Raw genomic sequence first — 16,122 nt, forward strand, 5'->3', positions numbered from 1 at the left:
GCAGGCATTTCCATGAAATTTTACTGCTCTCATTTTGCAATAGTTCCACTTTATCATATTAGTTCCTTGGGGATGTTTATAATGTTTTTCCTCATAGAAGTGCCAATATTAGGAACAAAAATTCTCATAGGAAACTTTTTAGACAGCTACCAGCCTCAGGCTCCCAGACTCACCCCTAGTGAACCTAATCAACAAATACTTATCAAGGAACTTTTCTGTGGTCATCACTTGCCAGGTACTCTGAGCCATAGAGAAAAGTTCTGAGCTCTGGTCCATACTCTCCAGGACGTGAAGTGTTATTAGAGGAAATCCATAAAGCAGTTATAAGAATTTATCAGTAATAATATAAGAACATGCAAGAATACAATACATAAGAATATAAAAATAGTACACATTTATCGAGGGCCTACTAAATAATATACTTAGCATGTTTCTTCTAACTTTCAAAACAACCTTTGTTTTGTTTTTATTTTTTTCGGATGTACATCGTATTTTGAATTCTGTATACATTACATCATGTTCACCACCCGAACACTAATTATAGTGCATCCCCTCACATGTGACCCTAATCACCCCTTTTGCCCTCCCCCCTCCCCGTTCCCCAATGGTAACCACCAGTCCAATCTCCAATGCCATGTGTTTTTTTTTTTCTGTCGGTCAAAACAACCTTGAAAGACAAAAACTATTGTTTCTCTTTTACTGATATGGAAATCAAGGCTCTAGCTCAAGACTGTATAATCAAATGCCAAAAAGAAGTAGATTTAACAGTGTTGTCAGCCGCCATGTCCTACTGGCTTGAGTTATTGTATGTAAATGGGCTTTTCCCATACTGATTCTTGAATTGGAGTGTTTTGGGCCAAAGGGAAGTAAGAGTGATAACCTCTCACTTTTCCAGAAGCAAAGCTGATATAGGACTTATTCTGTGTTTGCTGCATTGATCAAAGAGGCTGACTGCTGTGAACAAATTAACCCTAAATTTCAGCACCATGGCTTGTATTCTTCTTTGCACCCACTCCCCACTTCTAGCATGGTGTCTCACACAGCCAGTCAGCCAGAAACTATTAGTGCTCACTAGTATGCATGTGCTACTTCACCTTCCCCAGTTTCCTTTGCAGTTAGAATCAAGCATATGAGTATCCAGGCCAATGGAATGACTGAGATTGGTAAGAATCTGCAGTGCCTTTCCCATTCTCTCTTCCTCCTGTGTGTCAGCCAGATGCCAGAATGACCCTGAAACACAAGAAGGCAGAGCCACAAAATGGAAGACACCTGGGTCTCTGAGTCACTGCTGGAGGACAGCTTCCAGAAGGGCAATCTCAACATGGACATCCACAGTGGACTTTGTATAAGCAAAAAATGAACTTTTATTGTGTTAGGGCACTGAGATTTAGGATTGTTACAGAAGCAAAGCTGTCTGACCAATACAGCAAGTACTGAGTAAATATTTACGATGCTAGAGACATTCATGTGCTTCACACCAAAATCATTTGGGAATTAAAAAATCTCGATGACTAGGTTACAGACCAATTTAATCAGAATCTCTATGGGGTGGTATCCAGGCATCAATCTTTTTTTTTTAACTTCCTAATTGACTCCATTATGTATTAAGTTTGAGAACCAGTGTGCTGTATCAGTGCTATTCCAAAAAGTGTGGTCTGTGGATCTTGTTAGAAATGCAAATTCTTACATCTCCAGATCTATGAAATTGCATTCTCTGGAGTTTGTGTTTTAGCCGCTCCCTGGGGCGTTCTTAGGTATATAAAGCTTGAGAGGCACTGTGATAGAACACTCTGCTCTGGCGATTCTCAAAGTATTGTCCTCTGACTATAATCAGAGTCACCCAGAAGTGCTTCTTAAAGGCAGATTTCTGGGCCCGGCCCCAGGCCTACTAAATCAGAGTCTCATAATGGAAGTCCCTGGAGATCTACATCCATAAGGAATTTTCTAGCTAATTCTTGGCTCGCCAGAATTCACACTTATCAGTTATAGACACCGTTGCATTTTCCCTAGAATCACCTACTTTCCCACAACTCCTCACCAACCATCAACTCCTCCTGACTTCTGCCCATAAGACCTGGGGGTGGCAAGGACGATGATTTCTATTTTTAACCTTACATGTAGCTTCCTCCTGTCGTTGCTTTAAATAGAGAACTCCTCTAGTGCTTTCAAGTGTTTGTTTATTAAAATTATTAAATGTGGACACTCTGGAACAGAGAATCTTTCAACTTAAATGATGAGAAATGATGCTAAGTGAAGAGAACAAACCTGAAAATTAGGACTCCCTTAAATGATGTCAACATATGATTTAATTGATAGGGCTCTGATTTCCACAGATATTTTCAGGAACCATATCTACTGTGTGAAGAAAGCTATGTATGGGACTAGTTTGGATGATAAACATAAAGAACTTAAAAGAGAAATGGGAAAGGAATATGCGAAGCAAGATGATGATTGAACAGAGATTGTAAGCCATGTAAGTTCATTGGGCAGGGCCAGTTTGGGGAGTATACTTCAGTCATGACTAAAGTCTTTGCAAATTTATACAAAGGGAGATTGTATAATAGGCCTTTTGGATCAGAGAGAATCCAAATCTCATTCTTTCCCAATTTTTTGTCTCTTTCTCTTGCCCTCTCATTACTTGAAGTTAAGTTTATGCTGGATTTTGAGAAGGCATACTGGTAATTTATATGGCTGGCAGAAGAGGTTGATTCTAAGAGCTGCAGACACTGCAGCCTTTGTGTTTTTGCCCCTATTTTGAACTGCCATGTTCCGTACTTTGCGTTCTTCACAGGAACTGGTTGAATATCAGTTCCAAGCTGGAAAGCTAGAGGTGCAAGGTGTGAATGAGAAGGTCTCTGGCCTGCCCCTAAGGCAACTTGCTGCCTAAAGAAATGTATGCACAACAACTCCGGGAGGAAGGGCTCTGTGCTCATATGGTGAGCAGGAGAAGAGCCGGGACTGAGAAGGGAGATGAGCAGAATCACTCCTCATTTCTCTGTGGACTGTGGGGGGACGCAGAGCCAGCTCACTACTCTCATTAAAACTTTCCCACTCCACTCTTTTGCAAGCGGGAATGAGGGGTGTAATGAGGGAAGAGTCCTTTGTATATTAGGAATGGTCTGGGTACATCCAAACAAAACTGAATAGAGTGGCAGAGACCATGGGTCTATACGTTTGGTAGGATAGATCCCTGGGGTTCAGTTTCACCTGCAAGAAAGAAAGGAAGCCTTAGTCTACCATACAGAGCACACTCCACCATAAGCAGGGCGTTGGTGGGTTTCAGGGCAGACCACCCCAAGATGCGCCACTCTGGTATGTGGACTATTTCAAGCTGAAGACAAAAAAGGCCCAGACTCAGCAAGAACATTCGACCTTTTCCCCCTAACTGCCTAAAAGAAATTTAAAATAAAGGCCTGTCCCCAGGACAGGCCATCACCATAGATAACTTTGGGTTCCGGTAGACTGGGAGGATCCTTGCTAAGCCCACTCCTATCAAAGTTCTATTTACCAAACATTTGCTTTTCATTTCCATGTGGGTTGCCTTCCTCCCCTTTGAAGCCCCAAATCACTACCCCAAAACATCCTCCTTGTCTGCAGCTGGAGATACTTAAACAGGTAGCCTCAGCTAGTTGGCTGAGTTGCTCAGTTTGCCTGAGCCTCTCCCATGTATACATGTTATAAAGCTTTGTTTAATTTTCTCCTGTTATTCTGTCTCATGTGAATTTAATCCGTTGTCCTGCCAGAAGGACCCAGAGCAGGTAGAGGAGATATCTTTCTCCCTTATAGCATCAATGGGCCAAAATCCTGGCACACCTTTGGTCACAGGGCTCTAAGCCCTAGGAAGTGACCCCAAATCTCAGGATGTGACTGGAACATAATAATCTCTAATACTCAGGTAGTTAGCCAAAGAAGGCTCTAGTCATTCTGTTAGAATTTAGAATTTTCATTCCTTGGGAGGAGGCATGAGAAGAAGGCAAAGTGGCACAGCATCTGGAAGCTTGGAATTCAGAGTCAGGCGGACCTAAATTCATACCTTCACTCTATCACTTTATCGACTGTGTGGCCTTGGGCAAATTACTTGATCCAGTGGAGCCTCTATTTTCTGCTTCCTAAAATGGTTGTAATACACACATGCATACATAATTTATAAGATGTATGTGAAGAGTAAACAGGTAATATCTTTAAAAGGCTAAGCAGAGTCCCTGATGCAGGATGAATAAACAGTAATCGTTATTCTCCCTCATGATGGTTGTAGTTCTTAAGTGGGTGAAAACGGAAGGCGGTGGCATGGAGAAGATTTATCTGGGATATTCTGGAGGTTATAAAAATGATGATCAAGGCAGAGACAAATTTTCCATAATGGGTGGAACTGTAACACAAAAAAGAGGTAGAAATTCAGCTACCCTAAACAGGCACCCAACCAGGGGCAGGGTGGCAGTTAGGGTAACTTGTTGCTGGCCGATGGCAGTGTGGTTGCAGCCATTGATATGTCCTTCTTCAGGGAAGTGTGGAATAGTAGTGCGCCATCAGGGAAGGTGGATAGGGTTTAGACCTGGGTTTCAAGCCAACCTTTATACTCCACTAGCTGTGTGACAGGGTCAAGTTACTGAACTTGTCAAAAAGGGGGTGGAGGGTGACGGAAATACTTGCCTTTCAGGTTTGGAGTGAAGAGTAGAGACAAGGGCCTAGAGAGTGCCTGGCACGTGGTTGAAACTCACAAAGTGGTAGTTATTGAGCAGGGGTGGAACTGAACCTAAACAAGGCATGGAGTTGCTCAAGCTGTGAGGGGAGAAGAGATACAGAAGCCGGAGAGGAAGGAGGGTTGACTTTACTACTTGGGAGTAACTAAAAATTAGACATTTTTGCACTCTCCAGTGCCTTCCAGGGTTTTCATTACATGTAATAAAAATTGCCAATTACTGTATGCCTCTTCCTGGAATATGCAGACAGCGTGGATTCCACACTATGGTGAAGGCTACTTGTATTTCTGATTACACTTCCCTGTGCTTTCCACTGTATACATAGCTTCAAAAGTGATTCTTCATCCGAACTGTCTCCCAAGTTCTGTTTCTAGTATATCCTATTAAGGGCACTCTACTAAAGAGCACTTTTCTCCCCCCCCCCCCCCCCCCCCCCCCCAGCTGACACAGGGGCTTAACAGATTAATGCATTAGTCCTTAATACCTTCTCCTTCTAAGGCCTGGTTCCAGTCAGGGCTCTTTGATTAGCACTATCTTTTCCAGCACTGTACTGAGCTACTTTGCATCACAGTTCTGCTGGCATTTATTCCTGAGAGGGAGGTGAAAAGATTAAAAACAATACAAAACCAAACAAACTTATAACATTCGCAAGATCGCATCGTCTATGCTAAACCTCTTCAAATGTTCCATGTTTTCTGCCTGGGCAAAAATAAATGATCTGTTTCCCACACAGGCAATTGATTTAAGAAGGGAAATATATATGTATATGTATATAAATACCACTGCTGGTGGGTGCTAAAGAGTATGGTTTATTTCAGCAATAGATTCTTGAAACTTAGTAGTGTCACAGAATTATTGATGCAATAAACCCCAGTGGTTTGTTAAAGCATTAACTGCCCACTGTTTACTTCAAGCTGTTAATCATTACGCCAGCCATTAGTTGCTGGCAACTTACAACATTTTGAGAATTATTACTAATGTTTTTTGTTACAATTTCTTTCTTGCTTTCTTTTTTTGCCTGCATTTAGCAGAGAGGTAGGAATCTGTGGCTGATCAGATGTGCTCTCACGTGCAAAGCATCCCTGAGATTTAATAGGCGAGAGATTTACTTAGGGAAAACATTTCTTTAAATCAACCAGCCAGAAAAATAATATCCTTCTTCATATTGAAAAAGGAAAAGTGAAATGAGAGTGTCTCATATAGTAGCTCTGCCGCATTCATATGTTTTCTTCCTGGGCGCCTGGTTTGTAAATACCACGGAGAATGGTAAATGAATGATGATAAAACTGGCCCTCTAGGATTCTCCTTAGTGCATAGTGCAATTTGAAGGCATGCCATTTCGTAGGAAGTATTCCCCAAAGACGTGATCCTCTGAACCTTGGAAGTTTTTCTTGTTTTAGTGTTTGCTTTTTTTATCTGTGAATATTTGGCTCTGTTTCTTTCCATACACTTTGGCATGGTCTCTGTTAGAATAACATGTAGTTTATGCTTAGCTTGGGGTCACAGTGACTATCAAACTGCAAATCAACAGGGCAAGAAAAAAAGGCTGTGCAGCCACTGCTGTCCAGAGAGGAGCGACGGAAGCTGGAACTTCGTGTCTGGGGATAGCGAGTTTGAGGGGCGTTTCCAATTGTGGGGAAATTTCTCCTTGAAGAAGCCTTCGTTTTGTGTACGTGTGCTAATTCTGTGCTACGGTGTTCCGTCTCCAAATTTGGTCAGATAATTATGTACTGTTCTAGTTGGAATTTATTCCTTCCCTCCTCTGTCTCTTTATTTCTAAGCTTAACTGGTGATCACTTAGGTGAGGGAAGTGCCACAGGGCAATTCATTTCTTGCCATATTGGTAACTGAAGTGCTACCTCTATAAATAATAGTAACACCAGGCAGTTGGCTGGAAATGGTACATCTGATATTTCTGTGTCGATGGTCTCTACTTCCAGTGGGATTTAGGGAGCTACTGTAGTTTCTTTTAAAAAAAAATCTTCCAAGAATAGCTCTATCATGCATTTGTGCCCTCCAAAATTAAAAATGAAGTTAGCAAAAATGACAGTTTCTTTTTGTTTCCTAAATTAATCTCTACAAAGGCTTTTTATTCCTCATTCTTAGGCTCAATGACCCAGGAATAGCTGCATTTTAGTTTTTTGAGAATAGAAATCTTCATTTTTCTCAGTTGGCCATTAAACTGAAAACATTAAATAAATATTATTAATAATAAATTAATGAGGAATAAGTCTTAAGAAGCAGGATGAAATTGCTGCGGGTGCAATTTTTCTGGCTTTTAAATTTGGAGTTAACGTTACCAATAGGAGATAAGATTAATAATAAAGAATGGACACCAGACATTAAGAAACTCAATTTCATAAACATGAAATATAATGCTTATAAAAGTACAGCATATCCACAGCTGGGAGGGCAAAAGACTGTGGTGGAGGGAAGTGAAAATCAGAGTCTAATATCTTCAGTTTAGAGTCTTGATGTCAACAGCTGTGTTTTGGAGCAAATGCTTCAATGTACTTCCCATGAGATGGAATATTGACTCAACTCCAGAGGCCTAAAGGAAATGGCAGATTGACAAGGAGGTGGTGAATGGTTCTCAAAGTTCAGGTTTTCCATGTTACCAGAGTTTGCTTTTTCAAGAGATCACTGACCTAGTGCAAACATCTTGCAACCCTTTCATATGCTATGTCTCAGTTTCTACATCTGTAAAAAGAGGATATTTGCCATCATGTTGAATCTTTGGGGCTGCTGAGTATGTTAATTTCATAGTCATGTCTATTACATGATATTACTTTCAAGGATTAATTAGGAACAGCCTGGTATTTGCATCAACCAATCCTAAGCACCAAGACTAAATTTCAGCCTTTCTATCGATCGCTTCACCCTATCATCATCCTTTAGCTCTCCTTTTATTTCTGCCTGGCATGGATTGTCTCACAATGGCGGCATAATCCTTACCTAGCTGTCATAGTACTGTATGTGGTATGTCCTTGTGGCATCTCCTTCATCTATTTCTGTCTTTTTTTTTAAGTTGGCTAATCTAAACGCTATATTTATTGCACTTATTTTTTAGACTCTGACAATCTGAGATAAACTTAGGTGCATTCTCTTTAAATCAACCAGAGATATGATTGGAGTTGGCTGAGATCTTCCGACTTTCAAGAGTATTAAATGGATTTCAATAACTCTGCCCAAAAACGTGTTGTTAATTACCTATTCTGAGCATGTGAGGTTTACTTTCTTGTGCAAATTTTGACAATAAGTAGACTTACAAACTAGGTGTGCATATTGAAAAAATATTTTTATTTAAAAGTCTATTTTGATCATTGTCCATTAGTAGTTAATAGTAAGGGAATTAGACAACTTATGGGAAGGTTTGGAAATTTTTAAAATCTCTCCTTAATCATAAATACTACTGACTGAACTCTTTGGTTATGCTGCACCCTGCTTTATTGTTTAGATTCATCTAATTTCACCTTTACTGATTTGTTTTTAATATATAATCCTGTGTTCTTACTTACTCAGTTTCAATCAAGGATTCTTTTTTTCTTGAAATAATCTCCCAAACAGGAAGAAATTCCTTGACTTTATTAGCAAGAAATTAAATGGTGAACTGAACCAAAATTAAACGTACACTCTCAAACTTGAGTTTAATTAAATTTTCTTACTTCTTTATAGATATAGTATATTTTGTGTCCCTTAAGGAATTCTTGTCAGTACAATTCTTCTTCTTTTCTTCATGGCCTGTGCTTTTACCTGTCCTGTTATGTGAATATGCTGTTGTTTCCTTTGCATCAATTGTATAGTAGTCCCCCCTTATGCATGGCTTCATCAACAGTGATCCAAAAATATTAAATGGAAAATTCTGGAAATATACAATTCATGTTTTAAATTGTGTACTATTCTGAATCGTGCGATGAAATCTTGTGCTGTCCCACTCTGTCCCACCTGGGAGATGAATCCTCCTTTTGTCCAGTGTATCCACACTGTGTACACTACCGCCCATTATTCACTTAGTAACCTCTTGGTTATCAGTCGACTGTTGTGACATGGCAGTGCTTGTGTTCAGATAACTCTTATTTTACGTAGTAATGGCCCCAAAGTCCAAGAGTAGTGATACTGGCAATTTGGATATGCCAAAGAGAAGTCCCTGTTGTTAATCTCTTATGGTGCCTAATTTATAAATTAAACTTTATCATAGGTATGTATGTACAGGAAAAACATGATATATATAGGATTGAGTGCTATCTGTGGTTTCAGGCATCCACTGGGGGTCTTGGAACATAGCCCCTTGCAGACATGGGGAAAACAGTGTATTTTATTTTCTTTGCTTGTGTTGCCCTCCAGCACCCTTCACTTCATCCCTCATAGTACATAAATCAACTTTTTACTATATTTCCTATCAAAACTCTGCTTATGTTTTTTATTTCTGCTCCTGCTTGTGGTGTGTATGATTTGACTGCTTGACAGTTTTCCTCCTATCTCAAATGGATTATAAATATAAATGTAAGTCTGGATTTGAGTTTTCTTTTTTCATTAGAATACACTAACCTTTGTGAAAATTCTGGTATGTTTTAAATATGATTTCTAGAACTGTTAGAAATGAGTTTCTTTCAGCCTGTTCAGATTAAATTAATTTTTACTGACTCTTTGTTTCAACTGATTTTGCTTTTAATAAAGGCACCAAATGAAACAAGAAATACAAACCAACTATACTCTGTAAGGGAAAATCGTACAATTATTAAAACAAAAGCAGTCATCAAGATGTCAGTTAGTATGTTGGAGATGAGGAGCAAGGAGAGGAAGTTCCCTTTATCCTGTAAAAAAGCTCAGTTTTTCCCCCCACCTCCCTGCAATGTTATAACATGTGAAAAGATTTTTCATTGAGTTTTAACAAGAAGTTACTGGAAATTGAGCATTCAAAATTCTAATTGAAAAGCTCAACACTCGATTTGTTAGGTACTTCCTTCCAAATCCATAAATTCTATTTTTGGAATAATTTGGTTACCACTGTTGGAAATTGAGTCTGTTGAGTGCAGAAAAAATGAAGCCCTACTGTGGAGCCCCAATTGTCCATCATTTTAATGCCAGTTACATGAAATCACAAGACTATTCATAGAATCATGGAGACATAAAGAATAGATGACAGGAATACAAATGGTACTCTAGAAATACAGTCTTACATTCCCCTGAATGCTTTGAGGAAAATTCTCTAAGTTTTATGAACTGATACATGATAACTTGTTTTAGTATCCTTATGAGATTGAGAAAAGTGGTGAACTAAAAAGCAACATTTAATCAGAGCTACTCCAATATTCATCTCAATTAGGCTGCTTATCCAATTGGGACTCATTCTAACTCTTTAAAGACAATTCATGATAGAAGTTATGAGCATCTCAAAATACACTAATCCCCAAACCTCTCTTTCAGTCTTCTTCGTTTCAGCAAATATCACCATGGCTCTTCCAGTTCTTGCCAAATTCTTCATGTAATCCTGGACTTCACTCTTCCTCTTACACTCCATATCCAATCTCTTAGCAAATTCTTTTTTTCTCTATCATCAAAATATATCCAGAATCCTCTCATAGTTCACAATTTTCCCATTACTTGGGAATTTTAGTCTAAGCCATCATCATCTCTTCCTTGGATATTCACAATAGCCTCTTTACTGCTGTTCCAGCTCCTGCTCTTGCCCTCTTATTCTCAAACCAGAAATCAGAACAATGTGGTTAAAAATAACCCAGATCACATCTTCCTTCAGCTCAAATCCTTCCAGTGTCTTCCCACCTCAGAGTAAAAGCCAAAGTCTTTACAGGGTAAAAGCCGAAGTCTTTACAGGGCCTACATCGCCCTCATTGCCTCCTCCTCTTCCACTATTTGTCTCATCTCTTTCCTTTGAATCTCTCCCTCATTCACTTTGCTCCATTCACTCTGGCCTCCTTGTTGTTCCTTTAATAGGCCCAGCATGCTCTGCTTCAGGATCTGTGCCATTGCTTCTCTGCCAGTAATGCTTTGTCACAGTCAAAAAAATAAAAATTCTCTGTGCCTTAGGCTTCACATTAAGAGAAGGCTACCAATTCTATAAGTTAGCTCTTACAGCATAACGAACTACCCCCAAATCCATTGGCTTAAGACATCAAGCATTTATTTCTATAGCTCATAGCTCTGTGGGTCAGCTGGGTATCAACTGACCCAGGTTAATCTAGGCTGGACATGCTATTCATCTGCAGAACGGATGTGATCCCTTTTCTAGACTGGGCTTGACTGGATCAATTCTAGTCCTAGCTAGTCCTTCTCACGCTAAAAGCATATATTATAAGAAGGCAAGTAGGGATATTTTTGTAAGCTATGTAAGTATTTGTTGTTAACCATTGTCATCATTGTAGAATAATGTCCTTTGGTTTATTGGTAGAACTCATTTGGAAGAATGGCTCTGAGAAAAGTGGAAACAAGTTGGATCCTAAGTCAGTGGTGGGCATCAATGCTTTTTCTTGCTGGGTGATCAAAGAGCTTTAAGAAGTTCTTTCCTCATCTGTGCTATACTGTACTCCCCATTGGATATTGTTAAAGTTTGAGTAAAAGTTTTTATATACAGCGCTTAGTGTTGTGATGATGCAGAATTTTTAGGGAATAAAAGAAAAGGTATACCTACAAAATGTGTGATATGATGCAGAGAAGAGGATGGCAAAGAACTGACTCAAAACAGAAAATGGAGATTGGTTAAGTAGTGAGCAAAGTTTGGAATGAGAGGTTAGAGAAGTGTAAACTGCCAATTTTCTCTTCATATCTCGCTGGAATCCTCAGGAATTTTGGAGATTGCATTGACCTTCTTGCCATATGAGTGATGGGAACCCTGGTCATGTTTTTGGGTGTCAAAGAAAGAACCAATCCAAGAAGCTGGAGGGATTGGGGACTTTGAGTTTCACATACAACTTCAACACATCCTCTTTTTTCATGGTTAAGATGGGTAAATTCCATGACTCTCCAAAGATCATACTTTTAACTTATAACTTGCTGGTCTTGTCTAATTTGCGGGGAGCGGAATTCTATTCAAATAAAATCTTTTTCTTAATATAACTAGCCATATCTTTTCCTTGTCTAAACTTTGATTTTATTATCTGTACGATATTCATTTTTTGGCCTACATCTTGAATTTAATGATGTATTTAATGAAGGACCCAATAATTCCTAGTGCCAAAAGTTTATTTATATTCATTTATGATTGCTGCAATTGGCCATTTGTGATTGCTACTGACCCTAAATAAGGACCTACCATTGAATTCCCCAGGTTCTGAACTTATTCTTTCCTGCGCCAAATGGATAGCAGCTACTTTAGTTCCTCATGATAACAGGGCCAATCACCTTACCAATGTGGTAGCTCCTTATTTGTCAGCTTGGCTACCTATATGAGGAACCCCAAATGATCAGAGGGGACTCAGAATGTCAGGTTAAATGAAACCCCTGCTTTGTTCCCTGTTAGAAGAATTTCCCTCTGGGAACCTGGACTTCTAATCCAGTAGAATCAAAGATTGTGAGGAGATAAAGAAATAATTCTGCAAGTGGCGCCCTGGAAGTGATGGTGAGAGGAAGCAATCCTACTTCCACTCCTTGGTTCTCATGCCCATGCGTTTTTGCCCCTGGAATGCAGAACTGTATATAGCCTGATTGGTCCCCACGCTGCATCTTACAGGACAGTGCCCTAAACCCATACGTTGTGTGGCCCCTAGCTGAGCTTTCCATAGGTCACTTATCTTTCTATTAAGTTGTCTTTTTTCTGGATATTGTGGTAAACTGTGCTCATGACCTGGGTCCCTTGGTCTGAATATATGTTATAAGAGATTCTGAGCTGGTAAACCAAGTATTCCATAAGGCCTCTGGTGGTGGTGTTGCCAGAGGCACTGTTTCCAGGGAAGCTAAACCTGTAATTTAGAGATCACAGGTTTAATCCAGTAATTCCAGTAAATTCCAGTAAAGATGAATTACTGGTCCTCTAGAACGGAAGGAGTCTGACAGAATCAATCTTCCACCAACTGACTAGCTAGGCTCCTTGAGGGATGCTGCCATATTGAATATGCAACTGCTGAGCTGTTGGGTATTCACCAACAGCAGATTGTAAATTCGTTTTAGCACAAATTGTTGAATCCATGCATAGTCTCTATTCTTGCCACCATGGATATTCTGTTCATGGGGAGGTTGCATTAGCATTGAAATGGGAGAAGAGAGAGATCATTTGACTTCCATTGGATAGGTTATCACGCTACCTGGTTTTGGGGTGCTCCGTTACAGTGTGGATTCTGTAGAGGTCATTGTCAGAAGACAAAAATACCTGCATGCTTTGTGCCCATTATCATAGGTTTGTCCATACGCTTCTTTCCTAAATTTCCTTGCCTCAAAAATGATCAAATCTTTTCTTTCCAGGTGCCTTAAAAATTAGCTAAGTGATTTGCCACTGCCTCAAATTCCTGCATATCTGTACATTTTAAGCCACTTTTACTGCCATAAAACAGGAACAACTGAGTACTGCTTGCAGAGGATTTCCCTTCATTACTGTCTTCCAGGGTCACCCCAGAGGGGGTTCTACTGAAAAGACCATCCAATTTAGTTCAGCCTTAATACACTGCACTCCAGGCCTGAGTTTTTGTTTTTCCTGGATTGAGTAGTTTTCGGGAATCACCCTTGAGATTATAGGTTTAAATTAAAGGAGAGGTTTCAATGCAATATAAGTAGGTGACATGGGAGTCTAGGTCACCTGATTATGCAACTTGCTTGTGCTTTCTGGATCTGTGCATATCTTATTCCATCACACAATGGGCTGCTGCCATGCCCACTTGATCTTAAGACTCATCAGATCTGATTATACCCAGGTCACGAGAGCAGCTCCCTTTGCACAGTCACTTAGTATCTAATGGTCAGGCACCCAGTCTACACTAAGGTCTAGAGAGATACCTGGAGCTGCTTTTAAAATGGTAAATAGTTCTCTACTGCTGATGGCATGGCCTTGTGGCAGAAGCCTTGGTGTCTCTATGACACTTGCATCTGGGCCTGTCAGAGACTCCGTGCAGCATTGTAATCTACCATATGTACCTCTAGCACCTTCAGTTTGCTGGGTCAAATCTCTTTGACCCAAGACAGCTTGGTAAGACAGCTTGCAAGATAGTTTCCATGGTAGCCAGGACCAATTGTACAGACCTCTCTTGCTCTTGGCCATGCTTGGCCCTGGAAGCTTTTTGAGTCACCAGGTAAATAGGTTTCTCCCTGGCTTTTTGTATCATAATAGCTCTACTCCAGAGGTCAGGGAACCATCCTGAGGATTCTGCCAGATGTTAAAGATATTCACTGCAGTTATGCACTCAGGGACCAGGCAGATAAATTTAGTTTCAATCCGATTATGACTCATTCCATTCCAGTGCTAGTACTACCATATAAGCCAGTGTTTTACCTTCTGCACTTCAACTCAATTTACCACTGGTGAACGTCTTATAGTGTTGATACTACAGCATGCCAGGGGGTACCATCAAAGAGGAACTATTGCTATCTGAACAGGGAGTGAAATCTCGTTTCTTTCTTTGACACCAAATTTCTGAATCCTATTCTGACGGTTTAATTTTCCAGAGCCCCTCCTTTTAACGATGATTTTAGCTTAGGTTGTCCAAAAAATAGAGCCTGAGAAAAGGTTTATGTGTAATTGGTTTCTTTTGGGAAGTGATCCTCAGGAATGGAGTTGGGGAATGGGTTGAATGAAGTGGAGAGGAAAGAAGGCAAACAACCTAAGAGTGTCCTACCAAGCTGATCACCATTGTCGGTACCTGGACCTTGGTCTCATGAGGGATCTTCTGAGGAACAGTGGAACACAGTGAAGCATCTTCTGTCAGAGAGATGGATAGATTTTAGAAGTGACTCCTGTTTTGCAGGAAAAATTTTGTAAGCAACATGGAGAGATATGAATTAAACAACAGTATACTTAGATGGACTTGCAATAATCTGAAAGATTAATATCATCCCTGAAGAAGGAAATCAATGGCAGGCCTTAAGACTTTGTAGTATCAAAATGTTCCTTAATTTTATATTTGAAATTATAATATGTATATTTATCCAAATTGGTTGATAAAGAAGATGAATGACTGAAGCAAGAATTAGGATCAGGAAAGTCCAACCTCTCCATATTTCTTGTTGTTCTTTATTCGTCTTATCTCTCTGCCTACTCTTACTTTTTAGAGCAAAATTGTCCGATAGAAATATAGTGTGAGCTGCATAAGTAATTTCAAATTTTCTAGTAGTCATGTTAAAAAGTTAAAAAAAGATGGAATAAATTTTAATAACGTACTTTAATACAAATATATCCAAAATATGATGATTTCAACATATAACCAATATAAAAATCATTAGCGATATTTTACATTCTTTCATTACTAAATCTTCAAAAATCTGACATGTATTTTATACTTAGAGCACATCTCAACTTGAACAGGTTGCATTTTAAGTGCTCAGAAGTCACACGTGGCTGCTGGTGACTAACATGTTGCATAGCATAGTCTAGAATGTTCTTTATCTGTTCTTGGCCCAGTTAATTTCTATTCACCTTCAAGGCACGTATCAAATATCACCTCTTCTGAGGAGTCTTCCTAGTCTTGCCTTTTTATTTCCCTCTCTTACAGATTTCCACAACAACAGCAAAAGTTTCTGCATCCCTCCCGTATGCTATCAACGTAGTCTGTATTTATACCAATCACAGCACTTATCCTGATTTAAAATTCCTCGTTAAATTATCCGTCATTACCACTAGACTTTGTGTTACAAGAGGACAAAAATAGTGTCTTTCATCTCTATCGCCCAGATTCTCATTAATTTTGTAAATTAAACAATTAACTAGAGTTAATATAGCAAAATGAAGTTAATATATATAAATATAATGGGATTAGATCCCTAAAACCAACCGCATAAATACGGGATGGGAGGAATGTGGTTTAGAAGCATTCCCCTTGAATAAGATTTAAGGACCTTAAATTTAATGATTAGTTCAATAGGAACAAATATTAGTATTTTACTGCCCCAAACATGGAGTCCTATTGTTTGTATCAACAAATAAAATATATAGGGAAAGAGAGAAGCTAGACTTTCCTTTTAACTGGTCAGACCACATATAGAGCAAAAATTTTGATGATACCATTTTGGGAAGAGTATAAACAAACTGGAATAGAGAAGGAGAAGACATAAAACCATGCCATGAGAAGTGGAGTTCAGAACCTGGAGATGTTTAGGACCAAGAGAAGAATGAGGAAGGAAGATGATATTCGCTCCAAACACCTGAAAGCTCATATATAGAGGATGGATTAGACTTGTGAGCTTCTAAGAAATAAAAATCACGTTACTAATGTAAGCTGTAAGGACTCAGATTTCAATCTTACATAAGCAAATATCTTATAAC

Source organism: Equus quagga, chromosome 16, assembly GCF_021613505.1.
Source record: "Equus quagga isolate Etosha38 chromosome 16, UCLA_HA_Equagga_1.0, whole genome shotgun sequence".
Lineage (NCBI taxonomy): Eukaryota > Metazoa > Chordata > Mammalia > Perissodactyla > Equidae > Equus > Equus quagga.